Source organism: Macaca fascicularis, chromosome 4 (assembly GCF_037993035.2).
Source record: "Macaca fascicularis isolate 582-1 chromosome 4, T2T-MFA8v1.1".
Lineage (NCBI taxonomy): Eukaryota > Metazoa > Chordata > Mammalia > Primates > Cercopithecidae > Macaca > Macaca fascicularis.
The window spans coordinates 53,339,295-53,353,637 of record NC_088378.1 but is presented as its reverse complement, the minus strand read 5'-3'; positions in this window follow the sequence as shown (position 1 = coordinate 53,353,637).

Genomic DNA, 14,343 nt, shown 5'->3' with positions numbered 1-14,343 from the left:
AAGTAAAATTGATAGGAAACCTACTACATTCCTACTTAATTTACACAAGCAGAAAATTTATAGGTCGAGTGGACAAGAGACTAATTTGAATTATAAAAACAGAGAATCATGGCCCTTCAATCAATTTCCAGACTTGAGTCAGTTTACAGACTCAGAACTCCTTGAATGAAGGGGAGGCTGGATCCCCCTGAGGAAGGACCCCACTGCATTACCAACAATTTAGGCAGTGAATCTTTCTCCCATCTTTCCCCAAGGAGACTTCCAGTCTTTTACCAGGGTAACTGTGCATTGGGGAAAATGAAATGATCAGACATTTAGGGGACTACTGGACACTGGCTCTGAGCTGATGTTGATTCCATGGGATCCAAAACATCATTATGGTCCTCCAGTTAAAGCAGGGGGCTTATAGAGGTCAGGTAATTAATGGAGTTTTATCTTAGGTCTGACTTACAGTGAGTCCAGTGGGTCTCCAGACTCATCCTGTGGTCATTTCCCCAGTGCCAAAATGAATAATTGGTGTAGACATACTTAGCAGCTGGCAGAACCCCCACATAGGCTCCCTGATTGGTAGGGTGAAGGCTATTATGGTGGGAAAGGCCAAATGGAAGCCATTAGACCTGCCTCTTCCTAGAAAAATAGTAAATCAAAAATTATATTGCATCCCTGGAGGGACTGTGGAGATTAGTGTCACAATCAAGGTCTTGAAAGACACAGGGGTGATGATTCCCACCACATCCCCATTCAACTCTCCCATTTGGCCTGTGCAGAAAACAAACGGATCTTGGAGAATGACAGTGGATTATCGTATGCTTAACCAAGTGGTTAATGGAAGTGATCAGGGATTGACCAGGTCCTGAAGGCACAAGTAAGTTACATCAAGCAGTGTCTCAAATGCCTATGGTCTCCATTCCTGCCATCCTGCCTTCTCCCATGGCCTTATGGGCAGTTCCTTATGATCATTTGACAGAGGAAGAGAGGACTAGGACCTGGTTCACAGATGGTTCTGCACAACATGCAGGCACCAACTGAAAGTAGACAGCTGCAGCACTATAGCCCCTTTCTAGAACATCCCTGAAGGACAGTGGTGAAGGGAAATCTTCCCAGTGGGCAGAACTTTGAGCAGTGCACCTGGTTGTGCATTTGCATGGAAGGAGAAATCCCCAGATGTGTGATTATATACTAATTCATGCTCTGTAGCCAATGGTTTGGCTGGATGATCAGCAACTTGGAAGAAGCATGATTGAAAAATTGGTGAAAAAGAAATTTGGGGAATAGGTAGGTGGATGGACATCTCTGAGCGGTACAAAACTGTGAAGATATTTTTATCCCATGTGAGTGCTCACCAATAGGTGACCTCAGCAGAGGAGGACATTAATAATCAAGTGGATAGGATGACCCATTCTGTTGACACCACTCAGCCTCTTTCCCCAGCCACACCTGTCATTGCCCAATGGGCCGATGAACAAAGTGGCCATGGTGGCAGGGATGGAGGTAATGTATAGTCTCAGCAACGTGGACTTCCACTCACCAAGGCTGACCTGGCTATGGCCACTGCTGAGTGCCCAATTTGCCAGCAGCAGAGACCAACACTGAGCCTTTGATATGGCACCATTCCTTAGAGTAATCAGCCAGCTACTTGGTGGCAGCTTGATTATACTGGACCTCTTCCATTATGGAAAGGGTAGAGGTTTGTCCTCACTGAAATAGACATTTACTCTAGATACGGGTTTGCCTATCCTGCAGGCAATGCTTCTGCGAAGACTACCATCTGTGGACTCACAGAATGCCTTATCGACCATCATGGTATTCCACACAGCATTGCTTCTGACCAAGGCACTAACTTTACAGCTAAGGAAGTGCAGCAGTCGGTTCATGTTCTTGGAATTCACTGGTCTTACCACATTCCCCATCACACTGAAGCAGCTGGATTGATAGAATAGTGGAATGGCCTTTTGAAGTCATAATTAAAACACCAACTATGTGACTATACTTTGCAGGGCTGAGGCCAAGTTCTCCAGGAGGCCATGTATGCTCTGAATCAGCATCCAATATATGGTACAGTTTCTCCCATAACCAGGATTCACGGGTCCAGGAATTAAGGGGTGGAAGTGGAAGTGGCACCACTCACTATTACCACTAGTGATCTACTAACAAAATGTTTGCTTCTTGTTCCCAGGACATTATGTTCTGCTGGCGTAGAGGTCTTATTTCCAGAGGGAGGAATGCTGCCACCAGGAGACACAACAGCAATTCTATTAAACTGGAAGTTGATTCCACCTGGACACTTTGGGCTCCTCCTACTTTTAAGTCAACAGGGTAAGAAGGGAGCTACATTGTTGGCTGGGGTGATTGACCTGGAATATCAAGATGAAATCTGTCTACTACTCCACAATGGAGGTAAAGAAGAGTATGCATGGAATACAGGAGATCCATTAGGGCATCTCTTAGTATTACCATGCCCCGTGATTAAGGTCGATGGGAAACTACAAGAGCCCAATCCAGGCAGGGCTACAAATGACCTAGACGCTTCAGGAATGAAGGTTTGTGTCACTCCACCAGGAAAAAAACTATGACCTGCTGAGGTGCCTGTTGAAGGCAAAGGGAACACAGAAAGGGTAGTAGAAGAAGGTAGTCATCAATACCAGCTACAACCACATGACCAGCTGTGGAAATGAAGACTGTAACTGTCATGAGTATTTCCTCCTTCTTTTGTTAAAAACATGTTTATGCATGTGTACATGTGTATTAAGAAAATATCTTCATTTCCTTTCTCCTTTGTCATGTGACATAAGATTTATTTACTTCACATCAGCATTTAAGTATTGTTAACTTTATGTAACAGCTTCAGGTTGGGGGTTGGTGCATTTCTGGTTGTATGAAGGATAGTTGTATTATGTTAGATGTAATTATAACCTTATTATTGTCTTTATTTGAAGATTATGTATGATCTTAGGAGATGTTTATGGGTTCAAGTAGACAATGGTTGGACTTGTGACGGTTAATATTGAGTATCGACTTGATTGGATTGAAAGATACAAAGTATTGATCCTGGGTGTGTCTGTGAGGGTGTCACCAAAGGATATTGACATTTGAGTCAGTGGGCTTGGAAAGGCAGACCCACCCTTAATCAGGTGGCCACAATCTATTCAGCTATTCAGTTAGAATACAAGCAGGCAGAAAATATGAAAAGAGAGACTGGCCTAGCCTTCCAGGCTACATCTTTCTCCCATACTGGATGCTTCCTGCCCTCGAACATCAGACGCCCAAGTTCTTCATTTTTGGAACTCAGACTGGCTCTCCTTTCTTCTCAGCCTGCAGATGGCCTATTGTGAGACCTTGTGATCATGTGAGTTAATACTTTATAAACTCCCCTATATATATATGTGAATATTCCATTAACCCTTTTCCTCTAGATAACCCTGACTAATACACTAGGCAAAGTACCTAACTTTACTGACTCTCACATTTCATTTCCTCATTTTAAAATATGAGGATATGTGCCACATTTTCTTAATCCAGTCTGTCACTGATGGACATTTGGGTTGATTCCAAGTCTTTGCTAATGTGAATAGTGCCGCAATAAACATACGTGTGCATGTGTCTTTATAGCAGCATGATTTATAATTCTTTGGGTATATACCCAGTAATGGGATGGCTGGGTCATATGGTACATCTAGTTCTAGATCCTTGAGGAATCGCCATACTGTTTTCCGTAATGGTTGAACTAGTTTACAATCCCACCAACAGTGTAAAAGTGTTCCTATTTCTCCACATCCTCTCCAGCACCTGTTGTTTCCTGACTTTTTAATGATTGCCATTCTAACTGGTGTGAGATGGTATCTCATTGTGGTTTTGATTTGCATTTCTCTGATGAACAGAGATGATGAGCATTTTTTCATGTGTCTGTTGGCTGTATGAATGTCTTCTTTTGAGAAATGTCTGTTCATATCCTTTGCCCACTTTTTGATGGGGTTGTTTGTTTTTTTCTTGTAAATTTGTTTGAGTTCTTTGTAGGTTCTGGATATTAGCCCTTTGTCAGATGAGTAGATTGCAAAAATTTTCTCCCATTCTGTAGGTTGCCTGTTCACTCTGATGGTAGTTTCTTTTGCAGTGCAGAAGCTCTTTAGTTTAATGAGACCCCATTTGTCAATTTTGGCTTTTGCTGCTGTTGCTTTTGGTGTTTTAGACATGAAGTCTTTGCCCATGCCTATGTCCTGAATGGTACTACCTAGGTTTTCCTCTAGGATTTTTATGGTATTAGGTCTAACATTTAAGTCTCTAATCCATCTTGAATTAATTTTCGTATAAGGAGTAAGGAAAGGATCCAGTTTCAGCTTTCTACTTATGGCTAGCCAATTTTCCCAGCACCATTTATTAAATAGGGAATCCTTTCCCCATTTCTTGTTTCTCTCAGGTTTGTCAAAGATCAGATGGCTGTAGATGTGTGGTATTATTTCTGAGGACTCTGTTCTGTTCCATTGGTCTATATCTCTGTTTTGGTACCAGTACCATGCTGTTTTGGTTACTGTAGCCTTGTAGTATAGTTTGAAGTCAGGTAGCGTGATGCCTCCAGCTTTGTTCTTTTGACTTAGGATTGTCACCATGGAATACTATGCAGCCATAAAAAGGGATGAGTTTGTGTCCTTTGTAGGGACATGGATGCAGCTGGAAACCATCATTCTTAGCAAACTATCACAAGAACAGAAAACCAAACACCGCATGTTCTCACTCATAGGTGGGAACTGAACAATGAGATCACCTGGACTCGGGAAGGGGAACATCACACACCGGGGCTTATCATGGGGAGGGGGGAGGGGGGAGGGATTGCATTGGGAGTTATACCTGATGTAAATGACGAGTTGATGGGTGCTGACGAGTTGATGGGTGCAGCACAGCAACATGGCACAAGTATACATATGTAACAAACCTGCACGTTATGCACATGTACCCTAGAACTTAAAATATAATAATAAAAAATAATTAAAAAAATAAATAAAATATGAGGATAATAATATCTGTCTAACCTACTTTACAAACACCATAAAATTTCAAATAATACATTGTTAAAATCTGGTCATATAAATGCAAAAACTCAAATACAATTATTGCTATGCATAAAAAGACAGGGACTATAAAATCTAAGGGGACTTTTAAACAACGCATTTAGATGGGGACAAATGAAATCACTTTTCCTTCCAGAATGATCAAGAACTGGACGAGATTACAAGATTACCATGCAAAGGCCATAGGTGAAAATCAATTCATTTCTTGCCTATGATGCGTTTGCCTTTGCCACTGAGGTCTCATGAAATTTCTGGTTTTGTCTGAAGCTTTTTGTAATCTGATGCCTGATTCTTCCATGGGATAGCATGCTGGGGACATATGAAGTCATCTGAATGTACTATTATGAATGTTCTCTCTCGTGAGTAATTGTACCCCACAACATAACGGATTGCCCAGTTACTATCATGTAATGATGGTAGTACCAGTGAAAAAGTAAAACGTGTTTACAAAATTCATGGCTGCTTAACAAGGGCTTTTGATATACCCATCCAGGCTATTATTAAAAAAGTGGATGTTGACTACTCACAATTTGCAGGAATCAGGACAGAGTCCATGCCATAGTGCTATTTTGCTTTTTTCTTTCTCTGAGTCTGAAGCACTTAAAGTGGTATGAATTTTCCTGAACAGCATTTCAACAATTCACATATTATTTGGTTTTGAAAACTCCATGCCTATGGCTGCCTCCTCCCCTTTCAATTCTATTGTGTTGGCTGCAGTAACACCTCCAGTGCAAATTCATTTATAGTCTGGGCACCAGCAAATTAGAGTGGCTTGAACACCCTACAGGGAAGCAGTTATTCCATCCAAGGCCTCTTATTGTCCTCATCATGCTACTAATTTCTGCATAATGTAAATGTGCATTTGCAACTGCCTATTATTGGCTTGTTGCTGACACCATAGGTACTATTATCAGAGTGGGCCTGGCTGTCTCTCTTTTTCTTCTCTAAAGAGTCAGGCTGGCATTCTGATGTTTGAAAAAGGATAGCACAGTGGAGATTGGAATCTAGTTCTTGGCATGCTCTTAACAAAGCACTTTGCACTGGATTAGAAGTCACATATCCCAGGCCGGGCACAGTGGCTCATGCCTGTATTCCTAGCACTTTGGGAGGCCAAGGCAGGTGGATCATCTGAGGTCGGGAGTTTGAGACCAGCTTGGTCAACCTGGTGAAACCCCGTTTCTACTTAAAATACAAAAATTAGCTGGGTATGGTGGTGGTGCGTGCCTGTAACCCCAGCTACCAGGGAGGCTGAAGCAGGAGAATCGCTGGAACCCAAGAGGGAGAGGCTGCAGTGAGCCGATATCATGCCACTGCACGCCAGCCTGGGAGACAGTGCAAGACTCCTCTGTCTCAAAAAAAAAAAAAAAAAAAAAAGGGTCACATGTCCTGAGTTCCTGTTCTGCTTTTACCATTTACAGGTCATGTAGACATGAATAAATCATCCAATCTCTCTGAGGCTGTTTCTCATTTGAAATAGAGCATTTCACTGGCCTAGTGAAGAAGTCTTACATCTATTCCCTAGATATAATCTCATGCCCAGTCCTTGGGAATACTAGAAATGCAAAACAGTATACTTATTATATAGAGAGAATAATACATTTAGTTAACATGATTTTAGTTAACATAAATAACATTAGTTATGTGGCATCCTTCCTTCATGCTATCAAATTCTTGATGTCTGGAGATATCAGGATGAAATGCTCCCAGGAAACAGGAATTGTAAATGGCTGGACAGTATGCTACAAGGCCCTCTAAACACCCAGCTTATACTGGAGGAAAGTCACAGAAAAGAGGGGAAGTTGGAGACATATAAATCCTCTGCTGACCGTCTTATTCTAGGCACTGCACAAAGACAGCAGAGCCGGATGTCAGACTCTGACAGAGTGACGGCTAGGCTCTCTCCGCATGATCAGATGTGAAGCACTAGCTTTTCTTTGGTATGATCTTGCTCTAGGATTCAATGTAAATTTGATGTATCAAATCTTAATACCTGCCTCATCTTTCCAATCAGTGTGCTTGGTTGGGGAAAAAGTTTCACAGATACAATTAGCATCCACTAGTGGTATGAATTTTCCTGAACAGCATTTCAACAATTCACATATTATTTGGTTTTGAATAATATGTGACTAAAACAACCCACTAAATTCCATGTGTTTTGTTTCATGTCCCAGGATCCCTACTGTTAGGCTGGGGCCTTGTGGCTAGTTCTGGCAAACTGGCTAGGAGCAGTTGTGTTGGTACCACTTGTGGACTGAGTCAATAAGAACCACTCTGCCTCTGCCAAATTTCTTTTAGCCTGCTGTGGCAGCATGCTCCAGGTGATGAAGCTACACGATAGAGCTGGCTTTCCGACCTACGTTGCACTTGACTTGAGCAAGAAAGAAACTTTTGTTGTTTTATGCCACTCAAAATTTGAGGCTTGTGTGTGTCAGTAGCTAGTGTTCATTATCCCAGCTAAGATAGTATAAAAAATATGGAAGATTGAGGAGCAGCATTTGAAAGTGACCTGGAGAAAAATTCAGTTCTTAAGGAAGAACTTTCCAAAAGAACTTTTCAAAAATATAATAGGTTGGTCAAAAAAAAAAAAAAAAGGAAAAAAAGAAAAAAGCATTGATCCATCCAATGAGTAGTGAGCTCTGGGTCACTGCAGTGTTTAAGAAAAGCTTGCATGAATGGGATACTGTGTAACAACTGCTGAGGGTCTGCTGCACCTATTTCCCTAGATTCTGGGGAGACTCAATAGGATGGGGCCTAGGAAAGGTTACATGAATGTAAAAGAAAGTTAACTCATAAATGACGGGTTTATGGCAAGTGCACCAACAGTGTTTCTCCTTTACCAAAGTCAACTTACTCTTTCTGTGATTTCTAAGAAAGAAAATACTCGCTGTCCTACTGGTATAGGACTACCAAACCAGAATGAATTTGACACAGGCATCAGACAATTTTCTTTCCTAATTTACTAGATTTCTTTAGGTCCTAAGCCACTCGTCTTTAGGGTTGTTGCCAGGCAGCACCCTAAAACTCTTAATCTTAAACACTGCAGAGTATCCCATCTTTAAAAAAAGTAAAACTTTAGTAGCTTCTTTTGACCCCTATTAAGAACTAAAGATTTACTGGCATTTTGCAAGGTGCCCCTAGATCCTTTCAGAATGTTCTGTGCTGTTTAGAGTGTTAAGTGGCTTTTGCTTTCTTAAGTTAAGTGGCTTTTGCTTTCTTAAGCTTATGCCACATAAAAGCAACTCATCTTCAGTAACCTTCACTGGTTAATGCTTAGAAAAGGAATTGACATGGTAGTCAAGGTGATCACCAGTCAGCAGACAACTGAGACTATTGCTCTCACCTTGAACAAGGTTTTAGGGGCATTATACAGGTGAGAGAACAGACTCAGAGCAGAACACTGTGGTGGAGAAAATTCAAGATACAGGTGGTGTGCAAACATAACATATCTGAATAAGAAAACTGTCCACAAACCAGGAACTGTCCAGAGGGGCAGTTAACATTTCCAGGATAAACCAAAACAATTTTTCAGGAAGGAATAAAATATAACAGTAATGATAGAAGAGGCTTAGAGCTCTTTTAGTCCAAATCCCTCAAGTTTCAGAAGTTTGAAAATTAGAAAATATATGAAGGAGTTCTCTTAATGTCACAGAATTAATGACAGATCCAGGACTAACACTTGAGCCTCCCAATTTTCTGTCATTGCCTTTTGTATTATACTACTAATGTGTTTCTTGGAGATGTAACTTGCAGATAATTTTGGTAAATCATTCACCTAAGAAGAGGCTGACTTGGACTATGGAGTTACTACTACATTCATTCATTCATTCATTCATTCATTCATTCATTCATTCATTCACTTTTGTTCCTAACCTCAAGGAACATCCATTCTTATATGGAAATAGTACTCACTGACCCAAACATTGCCTTAGAGGAGAGATTTCCATATTTTCCTGAATAAGCACAGCAGTGCTTTACAGGGCTCATACCTTATGCAGCAGTGTTCCACAGTGTGCCCCCATTCCTGATTTCTGTTTCTTTGGTGTAAAGGTTAATGCTGCTTTCTTTGCCTCATCACATAGAGGATTCAGCTCACCTGCCCTGACCTTCCAGAGCCTCTCAGGGATAAGGAAGATGGATAGTCATCCCAGGACCATTTGGGCAGGTTGATGCCCACCTTTCTCCTGGTATTATGTGGATCTTAGGGCACCAAGATTTTTCCAAAAAGAAAGCAGTGCTCTTATCCTCACTCAGGACTTTCCTTCCTGGGTCCCTGGATTCTGTCTGGCTCAGAGAGCAAATAAATTACTGTGAAGTTTCTTGGTCTTGGCCTTGGCAGCTGCTCTGCTCAGGAAGGAGGTTGGCAGAGGGCCTGGTGCTGTGAGGCAGAGAAGCAAGTACATGGTTTAAGATCACAGGGTTTCCAAGGTTTTAGTTTGAATCTAAAGTTTAGTTCATGTTTTTTTTTTTTTTAATTTATTTATTATTATTATACTTTAAGTTGTAGGGTACATGTGCATAACGTGCAGGTTTGTTACATATGTATACTTGTGCCATGTTGCTGTGCTGCACCCATCAACTCGTCATTTACATCAGGTATAACTCCCAATGCAATCCCTCCCCCCTCCTCCCTCCCCATGATAGGCCCCGGTGTGTGATGTTCCCCTTCCTGAGTCCAAGTGATCTCATTGTTCAGTTCCCACCTATGAGTGAGAACATGTGGTGTTTGGTTTTCTGTTCTTGTGATAGTTTGCTAAGAATGATGGATTCCAGCTGCATCCAAGTCTCTACAAAAGACTCAAACTCATCCTTTTTTATGGCTGCATAGTATTCCATGGTGTATATGTGCCACATTTTCTTAATCCAATCTGTCACTGATGGACATTTGGGTTGATTCCAAGTCTTTGCTATTGTGAATAGTGCTGCAATAAACATACGTGTGCATGTGTCTTTATAGCAGCATAATTTATAATCCTTTGGGTATCTACCCAGTAATGGGATGGCTGGGTCATATGGTACATCTAGTTCTAGATCCTTGAGGAATCGCCATACTGTTTTCCGTAATGGTTGAACTAGTTTACAATCCCACCAACAGTGTAAAAGTGTTCCTATTTCTCCACATCCTCTCCAGCACCTGTTGTTTCCTGACTTTTTAATGATTGCCATTCTAACTGGTGTGAGATGGTATCTCATTGTGGTTTTGATTTGCATTTCTCTGATGGCCAGTGATGATGAGCATTTTTTCATGTGTCTGTTGGCTGTATGAATGTCTTCTTTTGAGAAATGTCTGTTCATATCCTTTGCCCACTTTTTGATGGGGTTGTTTGTTTTTTTCTTGTAAATTTGTTTGAGTTCTTTGTAGGTTCTGGATATTAGCCCTTTGTCAGATGAGTAGATTGCAAAAATTTTCTCCCATTCTGTAGGTTGCCTGTTCACTCTGATGGTAGTGTCTTTTGCAGTGCAGAAGCTCTTTAGTTTAATGAGATCCCATTTGTCAATTTTGGCTTTTGCTGCCGTTGCTTTTGGTGTTTTAGACATGAAGTCTTTGCCCATGCCTATGTCCTGAATGGTACTACCTAGGTTTTCCTCTAGGATTTTTACGGTATTAGGTCTAACATTTAAGTCTCTAATCCATCTTGAATTAATTTTCATATAAAGAGTAAGGAAAGGATCCAGTTTCAGCTTTCTACTTATGGCTAGCCAATTTTCCCAGCACCATTTATTAAATAGGGAATCCTTTCACCATTTCTTGTTTCTCTCAGGTTTGTCAAAGATCAGATGGCTGTAGATGTGTGGTATTATTTCTGAGGACTCTGTTCTGTTCCATTGGTCTATATCTCTGTTTTGGTACCAGTACCATGCTGTTTTGGTTACTGTAGCCTTGTAGTATAGTTTGAAATCAGGTAGCGTGACGCCTCCATCTTTGTTCTTTTGACTTAGGATTGTCTTGGAGATGCGGGCTCTTTTTTGGTTCCATATGAACTTTAAAGCAGTTTTTTCCAATTCTGTGAAGAAAGTCATTGGTAGCTTGATGGGGATGGCATTGAATCTATAAATTACCTTGGGCAGTATGGCCATTTTCACGATATTGATTCTTCCTATCCATGAGCATGGTATGTTCTTCCATTTGTTTGTGTCCTCTTTTATTTCACTGAGCAGTGGTTTGTAGTTCTCCTTGAAGAGGTCCTTTACATCCCTTGTAAGTTGGATTCCTAGGTATTTGATTCTCTTTGAAGCAATTGTGAATGGAAGTTCATTCCTGATTTGGCTCTCTGTTTGTCTGTTACTGGTGTACAAGAATGTTTGTGATTTTTGCACATTAATTTTGTATCCTGAGACTTTGCTGAAGTTGCTTATCAGCTTAAGGAGATTTTGGGCTGAGACAATGGGGTTTTCTAAATATACAATCATGTCATCTGCAAACAGGGACAATTTGACTTCTTCTTTTCATAACTGAATACCTTTGATTTCTTTCTCTTGCCTGATTGCCCTAGCCAGAACTTCCAACACTATGTCGAATAGGAGTGGTGAGAGAGGGCATCCCTGTCTTGTGCCAGTTTTCAAAGGGAATTTTCCAGTTTTTGCCCATTCAGTATGATATTGGCTGTGGGTTTGTCATAAATAGCTCTTATTATTTTCAGGTACGTTCCATCAATACCGAATTTATTGAGCGTTTTTAGCAGGAAGGGCTGTTGAATTTTGTCAAAAGCCTTTTCTGCATCTATTGAGATAATCATGTGGTTCTTGTCTTTGGTTCTGTTTATATGCTGGATTATGTTTATTGATTTGCGAATGTTGAACCAGCCTTGCATCCCAGGGATGAAGCCCACTTCATCATGGTGGATAAGCTTTCTGATGTGTTGCTGAATCCGGTTTGCCAGTATTTTATTGAGGATTTTTGCATCGATGTTCATCAGGGATATTGGTCTAAAATTCTCTTTTTTTGTTGTGTCTCTGCCAGGCTTTGGTATCAGGATGATGTTGGCCTCATAAAATGAGTTAGGGAGGATTCCCTCTTTTTCTATTGATTGGAATAGTTTCAGAAGGAATGGTACCAACTCCTCCTTGTACCTCTGGTAGAATTCAGCTGTGAATCCATCTGGTCCCGGACTTTTTTTGGTTGGTACGCTATTAATTATTGCCTCAATTTCAGAGCCTGCTATTGGTCTATTCAGGGATTCAACTTCTTCCTGGTTTAGTCTTGGAAGAGTGTAAGTGTCCAGGAAATTATCCATTTCTTCTAGATTTTCCAGTTTATTTGCATAGAGGTGTTTATAGTATTCTCTGATGGTAGTTTGTATTTCTGTGGGGTCGGTGGTGATATCCCCTTTATCATTTTTAATTGCGTCGATTTGATTCTTTTCTCTTTTCTTCTTTATTAGTCTTGCTAGTGGTCTGTCAATTTGTTGATCTTTTCAAAAAACCAACTCCTGGATTCATTGATTTTTTGGAGGGTTTTTTGTGTCTCTATCTCCTTCAGTTCTGCTCTGATCTTAGTTATTTCTTGCCTTCTGCTAGCTTTTGAATGTGTTTGCTCTTGCTTCTCTAGTTCTTTTAATTGTGACGTTAGAGTGTCAATTTTAGATATTTCCTGCTTTCTCTTGTGGGCATTTAGTGCTATAAATTTCCCTCTACACACTGCTTTCAATGTGTCCCAGAGATTCTGGTATGTTGTATCTTTGTTCTCATTGGTTTCAAAGAACATCTTTATTTCTGCCTTCATTTCGTTATGTACCCAGTAGTCATTCAGGAGCAGGTTGTTCAGTTTCCATGTAGTTGAGCGGTTTTGATTGAGTTTCTTAGTCCTGAGTTCTAGTTTGATTGCACTGTGGTCTGAGAGACAGTTTGTTATAATTTCTGTTCTTGTACATTTGCTGAGGAGTGCTTTACTTCCAATTATGTGGTCAATTTTGGAGTAAGTATGATGTGGTGCTAAGAAGAATGTATATTCTGTTGATTTGGGGTGGAGAGTTCTATAGATGTCTATTAGGTCTGCTTGCTGCAGAGATGAGTTCAATTCCTGGATATCCTTGTTAACTTTCTGTCTCGTTGATCTGTCTAATGTTGACAGTGGAGTGTTGAAGTCTCCCATTATTATTGTATGGTAGTCTAAGTCTCTTTGTAAGTCTCTAAGGACTTGCTTTATGAATCTGGGTGCTCTTGTATTGGGTGCATATATATTTAGGATAGTTAGCTCTTCCTGTTGAATTGATCCCTTTACCATTATGTAATGGCCTTCTTTGTCTCTTTTGATCTTTGATGGTTTAAAGTCTGTTTTATCAGAGACTAGTATTGCAACCCCCGCTTTTTTTTGTTCTCCATTTGCTTGGTAAATCTTCCTCCATCCCTTTATTTTGAGCCTATGTATGTCTCTGCGTGTGAGATGGGTCTCCTGAATACAGCAGACTGATGGGTCTTGACTCTTTATCCAGTTTGCCAGTCTGTGTCTTTTAATTGGAGCATTTAGTCCATTTACATTTAAGGTTAATATTGTTATGTGTGAACTTGATCCTGCCATTATGATATTAACTGGTTATTTTGCTCGTTAGTTGATGCAGCTTCTTCCTAGCCTCGATGGTCTTTACATTTTGGCATGTTTTTGCAATGGCTGGTACCGGTTGTTCCTTTCCATGTTTAGTGCTTCCTTCAGGGTCTCTTGTAAGGCAGGCCTAGTGGTGACAAAATCTCTAAGCATTTGCTTATCTGTAAAGGATTTTATTTCTCCTTCACTTATGAAACTTAGTTTGGCTGGATATGAAATTCTGGTTTTAAAATTCTTTTCTTTAAGAATGTTGAATATTGGCCCCCACTCTCTTCTGGCTTGGAGAGTTTCTGCTGAGAGATCTGCTGTTAGTCTGATGGGCTTCCCTTTGTGGGTAACCCGACCTTTCTCTCTGGCTGCCCTTAAGATTTTTTCCTTCATTTCAACTTTTGTGAATCTGGCAATTATGTGTCTTGGAGTTGCTCTTCTCGAGGAGTATCTTTGTGGTGTTCTCTGTATTTCCTGGATTTGAATGTTGGCCTGCCCTACTAGGTTGGGGAAGTTCTCCTGGATGATATCCTGAAGAGTGTTTTCCAACTTGGTTCCATCTTCCCCCTCACTTTCAGGCACACCAATCAGACGTAGATTTGGTCTTTTTACATAATCCCATACTTCTTGCAGGCTTTGTTCATTTCTTTTTCTTCTTTTTTCTTTTGGTTTCTCTTCTCGCTTCATTTCATTCATTTGATCCTCAATCGCAGATACTCTTTCTTCCAGTTGATCGAGTCGGTTACTGAAGCT